At 57.3% G+C, this 6666-nt stretch overlaps 1 pseudogene across 1 annotated transcript in view; it reads left to right on the top strand.

Annotated features, from left to right (window-relative positions):
• The window catches only part of LOC144734810 (uncharacterized), a 51892-nt pseudogene extending 45598 nt beyond the window's left edge, over positions 1–6294 (top strand). The window contains exons 26-29 of the transcript XR_013588546.1: positions 1883–2067; positions 2555–2654; positions 3263–3614; positions 6110–6294. The product of XR_013588546.1 is annotated as an uncharacterized LOC144734810 (transcript). The remainder of the gene's footprint in view (positions 1–1882; positions 2068–2554; positions 2655–3262; positions 3615–6109) is intronic.
• The last annotated feature ends 372 nt before the right edge of the window (positions 6295–6666 follow it).

Raw genomic sequence — 6666 nt, forward strand, 5'->3', positions numbered from 1 at the left:
ACCGGTGGAAATTGTGCGGGTTGCACGGCCCCAGAGTATACAGATTAAATGGGGGAAACGCCGTTGGTATGTGCACCCCTCCCGACTGAAGCCCTATGCGGCACCGTGTGACCCCGTTCTGTGCCGTGACGACCGGGCGTGTGATGTGACCGTCGACTCGGGGAGGGAGGTGTCGCAGGCTGATCCTCACATGTCTCCACCTGACCCACCCCCAGGTGCCTCGGGCTTGACGGCTGCTGACCATCGAGAGCCTGAACCCCGGGGCACGCACGAGTCCTCGATGCCTGGCCGATGTCTTCCTGAACCGCCGGCACCACCGGACGTTCAACCGCGTCTGGTGCCGTACGACGGACCGGCAAGGCGGACTCGGGCTAGGTCTCAACATTTTTCATGAGGACGGGTTTTTTTTTGTGCTCTACACCGAGCTCGCCCGGTGTTCCCCTCTGCCGGGATAATGTCCCGTTGTAGGGACGCTCGGAAGAAAAGGGGACACTGCACGAGTCGAAAAAAAAAAAAAAAATTTCCATTTATTTTTTTTGTATACACATTGCTATTGTCACTCGCCGGTTTGTATATATTGTTCTGTTGTCGCGGTGGCATTGGTTGAGGGTTGCGGATGGTGGTGTTCGCGTCGTGTTGTGTTGTTAGCTTAGTTGTTGTTCTTGTTGTTGTGTTGTGTTACGGGGCACACAGGGAGGGTTTGTAATTTTTGTAGCAGCCGGGGCGGCTGCGAGCTATGTGGTAGGGGGTGATGTAGTGGTGGTATTGACGTGCGCCGACTGTGACAGTGATGGATCACGGGGCGGCGCGGGGTGCGGGGTTGGGCACGCGTGGTGGGCGTGGTGTGGACGCGCGCGCCGGGAGTGACAGATGACGAGGCGGCGCGGAGTGAGTGGTGAGGCACGATGAGATGTGGGAAAAGAGGATCGTAGCCAGCACCCGGCGATTGGTCGAATAAGTGGGTGCTCGCAGCGACGTCCGCAGGTGGGGTATAAAGGGGGACGCGCGAGAGCACTCGGGGAGAGTTACCCAGTTGAAGACCCGAAGACGGAGCTGAAGACCTAGTGAAGCCGAGTAGCTCAGTGGCGTTAGTCGCCGAGTAGCTAAGTGGATGTTGGTCATCCGAGTAGCTCAGTGGCGTTAGTCGCCGAGTAGCTCAGTGGATGTTGGTCATCCGAGTAGCTCAGTGGGCGTTAGTCGCCAAGTAGCTAAGTGGGTGTTTGTCACCCGAGTACTAAGTGGATGTTGGTCATCCGAGTAGCTCAGTGGCGTTAGTCGCCAAGTAGCTAAGAGGATGTTGGTCATCCGAGTAGCTCAGTGGGCGTTAGTCGCCAAGTAGCTAAGTGGGTGTTTGTCACCCGAGTACTAAGTGGATGTTGGTCATCCGAGTAACTCAGTGGGCGTTAGTCGCCAAGTAGCGAAGTGGGTGTTTGTCACCCGAGTACTAAGTGGATGTTGGTCATCCGAGTAACTCAGTGGGCGTTAGTCGCCAAGTAGCGAAGTGGGTGTTTGTCACCCGAGATACAAAGTAGGTGTTAGTCACCTGTAACCAAGTTTGATAAAATAAAGAGTGTGTTACCCGTGAAGTCGTCTCCCGTGGAGTTACTACATTACATAAGGAACGAAACAGACAAATCTGGCTGTCGCCTGATGAAGCTAGTTGTAATTACTGGTGAAACGTCGTACTCAGATTGTAAATGTTGTGGCTTTGCTCTCCAACACACCGGTGTTTTAACGACACATTTATATATTTACGCGATCTAACCCAAACAAACCTCTATCATGGATTGGTATTGGTCCCTGGGTCCCCGTGCCTCCGTGCCCCGCACACACACATCTCTCTCTCTGTGTGTGTGTCCCCGCATCTCCCCGTGTGTCACAGTGCTCGGTGAGCTGCGGCGTGGGAGTTCAGAGCCGCGCGGTCAGCTGCGGTCACGCGGAGGAGGAGGACCAGGAGGGGAGGACGCAGGGGGGGGCGGCGTGCGTGGTCGTGCGAGGGTCACACCCGGCCTCAGTCCGAGCGGCGCTGCGTCGCGCACGCGTGCACGCAGCCTGGCACGCGGACCGGTGAGCGCGGCAGCGACGCACGCACGACGGAACTCCTCGCCAACACTCACCGACACTCGCCAGATTTCGCCGATGCTCCCGCACACGCTCGCCAAAGCGCGCCGATATCCTCCGATTCACCCGCACGCACTCACCGACGCTACGCGTGGGTCACCTAACACCCCGGGACACCCTGACACCCTCGCGAACTGAATGTTCCATCTCATGGATTTTTTTTTCCAGGCGAAATATTTAAAACACTAAAAATATGATTCGGACGCTCTGACTTCGTAGCCACCCCGACGAACGATTCCTGATCCGCTTCGTCGCCGAACTTTTTGTGTCGCTGCGGTGACAACCCCATTGTCGCTGTTCTGCAAAGCGAAGGCTGTAATTCTGGTCTTCTGACTTGTCGCTCGTTAAGTAAAAACTAAACTTGCTTGAAACTTGAAGAAGAGGAAGAAGAGTAAGAATGGATGTGGGAAGGAGCAGAGGAACGGGAGCACAGGGCCAGGAGAGACGAGGAGAGGGTGCAGGGAGATGGCTGCGTCAGGGACTCGACGCTGCTGCTGCTGCACGGAGTGGCGGCTGTTCTCACAGCGGGCGGGGCGAGTGGGAGGGGCTCAGAGTGGAGGTGGACACTCACAGAGGTCACGTGATTCACGGGATGCCCGAGTTAATTTAAACACGGAGAGAGCTGTGACGCGTGTGTGTCGTGGCGGGGGGGGGGAAAGTAAACTTGACGAGCCACGAAAAGATCTTCGTGCAGAAAGCGGGCGGCTTTCGCCGCGTGGATGCAACGAGGGCGAGTTATTAAAATCGATCCGTCGCCTTCGGTGGGGAGGGGACCCACCGCTACCAAGAAGAAGAAGCAGCGATATCTATAGGAGACTCGATCCGTCACCACTCGCCAAGCGAAACCCCGCACCGATGTCGGCTCCCGGCCCAGACGCCGGCTTTGTCCACTGTGCGGTGTGGGGGGTGGGGACGTCATGTTTGAGGTTGTGGAGTTGGCTTCGGGGTGGACGTTGGAAGGGTTTTAATCCTCCCTGCGAGCGTGTGTCCGCGTGTGTGCGCTCGTGTGTGCGTTCTTGCACGTGCGCCGCAACAAAAAAAGCGCACCTGGTCAAATATTTACGTTTCAAACGAAAAAAAAAATGCCGCAAATCAACAACCGCGTGAACGGGGCGCCGGCGCCGTGCGGGCTCGCGTGCAGCGGCCCGGCTCGGGATATTCGGGGCCCCGGGGGCCTCTAAACCCCGCCGAACCGACTCACCAGCCCCCCTCTCGCCAGCGGCCTGGCCAGCCGAACCTCTCCACGCCGGAGCCTTCGAGAGAGCGAGGGAGCGAGCACGGCCACCGCAAGCAAAGCCGGCCGGCGACCCTGGTGCAGTTTCCGTTTCGTGTGGATGACCTCGGCTCCACCGAGGACAGCGCGGGGGTGGCGGGGGGGGGGGGGGAACCGCACGCTCCGTCAGCGGCGACCTCGTCCCCGGACAGGAATCGCCGACGCGACTTCCACTGCTCCGGGTTCACCGCTTGCGTCACCCCGTTGCGCTTCTCTTGCGGTTATTTCATGGGGGGGCCCTACGATTATTTTCAGTCCCCCTGCCCCCCCCCCACCTCGCTGCTGTTCCGTCGAGGCCGCACGCGGCCGCTGACTCGCAAACTCGTGGCGGGTCGGCTCTCGTGAGCGACGCGGGTGCGACGCGGCGCGCTAATTACAACCCCAAGGCCGTAACTTCTCCTCTCGCCTCTCGTCTGACCGCGCCGCCGCGCTGCCGGCCCAGGAATTTTTATGATTAAAATTCCTCGCCGTGCCGGGCGAGACGGAACGCGAGGCCCTTTCTCCACGAGCGGACAAAGGTGCCCTTTATTTGCACGCTGCCGGCCGCCGCGTCGCGCCGAGCAATATTGCGTCCGTGAATCGCGCGTTGTCTCATCTTGGTCTGCCTCGACCGCGCGCTCTTGCGTGGACTCCGCGGCTCATCATTTACGTCGCTGAGCGGGTGAGAGGTGCTCGCGGCTTGGGGAAGGCCTTCATCCAGCGGTGGATTGACCATGGCTGATGATGATAAATATATTGGGTAATAATTGCGTTTGTATTGGACCCATGCCGCAACTGAAACGTGTCGGAGCGTTTTTTTGTTTGTTATTTAGCCAAAGGGGAGCCCATGATGGCAGATGTCCTTGCACTGCGCAAAGCGACAAACCAGCACCAGGCATGCGAGAGGACATTGGCCTTTCAGTCGGTGACTCCCGGAGCGATGAGGCATTGGGGTTCGTCTCCCGTTCACAGCCCTGACCCCGCTGGCGGTGGTGGTGGTGGTGGTGAAACAAAAAATAAAACAACCACCACGTTCCTATGGCGGGGACAAGTCTATGAGTGGGGGGCTCATTTTATGGACCCCCCCCCTCCCCTCCCAGAGGATTGATGGGGGACTGAGTCGACCCCCGGCGAGGATTTGAAGTCGGGAACTTTGCAGATTGTGAGCCGATAACCCCCCCCGTCTCCACCTGGGTAATCTGATGATGATGGTGTTGATGGTGTTTATGATGGTGTTGTTGATGAAGGTGGTGTTGATGATGATGATGATGTTATTGATGATGATGTTGATGATGATGGTGTTGATGATGATGTTGATGATGATGTTGTTGATGATGATGATGGTGTTGATGATGATGGTGTTGTTGTTGATGATGATGGTGTTGATGATGTTGATGATGATATTGATGATGTTGATGATGATGTTGTTGATGATGATGGTGTTGATGATGTTGTTGATGATGATGTTGTTGATGATGATGGTGTTGATGATGATGGTGTTGTTGTTGATGATGATGGTGTTGATGATGTTGATGATGATGTTGATGATGATGTTGTTGATGATGATGGTGTTGATGATGTTGTTGATGATGATGTTGTTGATGATGATGGTGTTGATGATGTTGTTGTTGATGATGATTGTGTTGATGATGTTGATGATGTTGTTGATGATAATGATGTTGATGATGATGATGGTGTTGATGATGATGTTGTTGATGATGATGGTGTTGTTGATAATGATGATGATGGTGTTGATGATGATGGTGTTGATGATGATGGTGTTGTTGTTGATGATGGTGTTGATGATGTTGATGATGATGATGTTGATGATGTTGATGATGATGTTGTTGATGATGATGATGGTGTTGTTGATGATTTGGGGGATTCAACTGAGACAGCTGGAGGAGGGGCGGGGGGGGATTGACCCCGCACCTGTAGCCCCTCCCCCCGGCACCCCGCGCGTTCTCACGCCTGGCCGAGGCGGGGAGGCCAGACGCAGCCTCTCTGTTGCCATGGCGATAGCCGCGCGGTGTCGCCGCGTGTTGCGGGTGGAGTGGGGTTACAGCGCGGCGCTGATTCCTCCCCCCCACCTCCTTCGCTCCCTCCCTCCTCCCCCTCCTCCTCCCTCCTTCCCGTCCTCCTCCCCCTCCTCCCCCTCATCCCTCCTTCCTCCTCCCCCCTCCTTCCCCGTCACCCCTCCCTCCTCCTCCCCCTCCTTCCCCGTCTACTCTCCCCCTCCTCCTCCCCCTCCTCCTCCTCCCCCATCTCCCCCCCTCCTCCCCCGTACCCACCCCCCCTCCTCCTCCTTCCCCTCCCTCCTCCTCCTTCCCCTCCCTCCCCCTCCCGACTCCTCCCGCATTCCGTCTTCGCTCCGTCTCTTCATTCTCTCTCGACGTTCACGGTCCTCTTTCATTCCGTCGTTTTATTTCATTCTTGTTTTTCACTCTCGACGATTCATCAAATTGCACGTGCTGACTTTCATTCTCTTCTCTCATTCGTCTTTTTTTTTGTTCATTCCCTGTTCTACCCTCGTATTTAATCATTACCTTTCATTCTGCGACGCCACATTCCTTTTTTAAAATCTTATCCCCTTCTCCTCTTACGAATCTCACGCCCTTACCTCCCTCTCATTCCCTCTCATTCCCTCTCATCTCACTGCGTCGTCTTTTCTTCTCAATAACCCTTTCCCCCCTGTGCCCCCCCCCCCCCACGTTGCCCCCCCCCCCCCCCCCCCAGGCCCCCAAGCGGGTCCCGGCTGCGTGCGTGAGCGCCTCTCGGCCCCGCTGTGCCGCACCCTGCGGGCGCTGGGACGCTGCTCGCTGCCGTCCGTCGCTGCGCAGTGCTGCCGCTCGTGCGCCGGGGACGAGCGGGGAGGGGGGCGAGGCGGCGGGGAGACGAGGGGGGCCGGCGGAGCGAGCTAAGGGGGGCGAGAGGGGGGGCGGCGATTCTTCCGGGGGCGACGGCAGAAGCGGGACAGGTGGCCCGGGTTGGGGGGAGGCACCGAGGAGACGAGGTGGGGGGAGGACGAAGAATGACGAGGGCGGGGTGGGTGATGTCACTCTGTTGTTGATGTGTTGATGGTCATGAGCCCGGACGATGGTTCACCGCTGTGGATGGTGATGTTTTTGTTGTTGTTGTTGTTGTTGACCTGGAGGCGATTGTGACGTGAGGACTCGGAGGGTGATGGTTGACGGAGGCGGTGATGGTGGTGGTCTTCGGGAGGGCGATGGTGATGGTGCTATCGGGAGGTGATGTTGACCTCTAGGGAGGACACCCTGGCACCGTATCCACCA

The sequence above is a fragment of the Lampetra planeri genome, chromosome 53 (genome assembly GCF_965212315.1).
Source record: "Lampetra planeri chromosome 53, kcLamPlan1.2.h2, whole genome shotgun sequence".
Taxonomy (NCBI): Eukaryota; Metazoa; Chordata; class Hyperoartia; order Petromyzontiformes; family Petromyzontidae; genus Lampetra; species Lampetra planeri.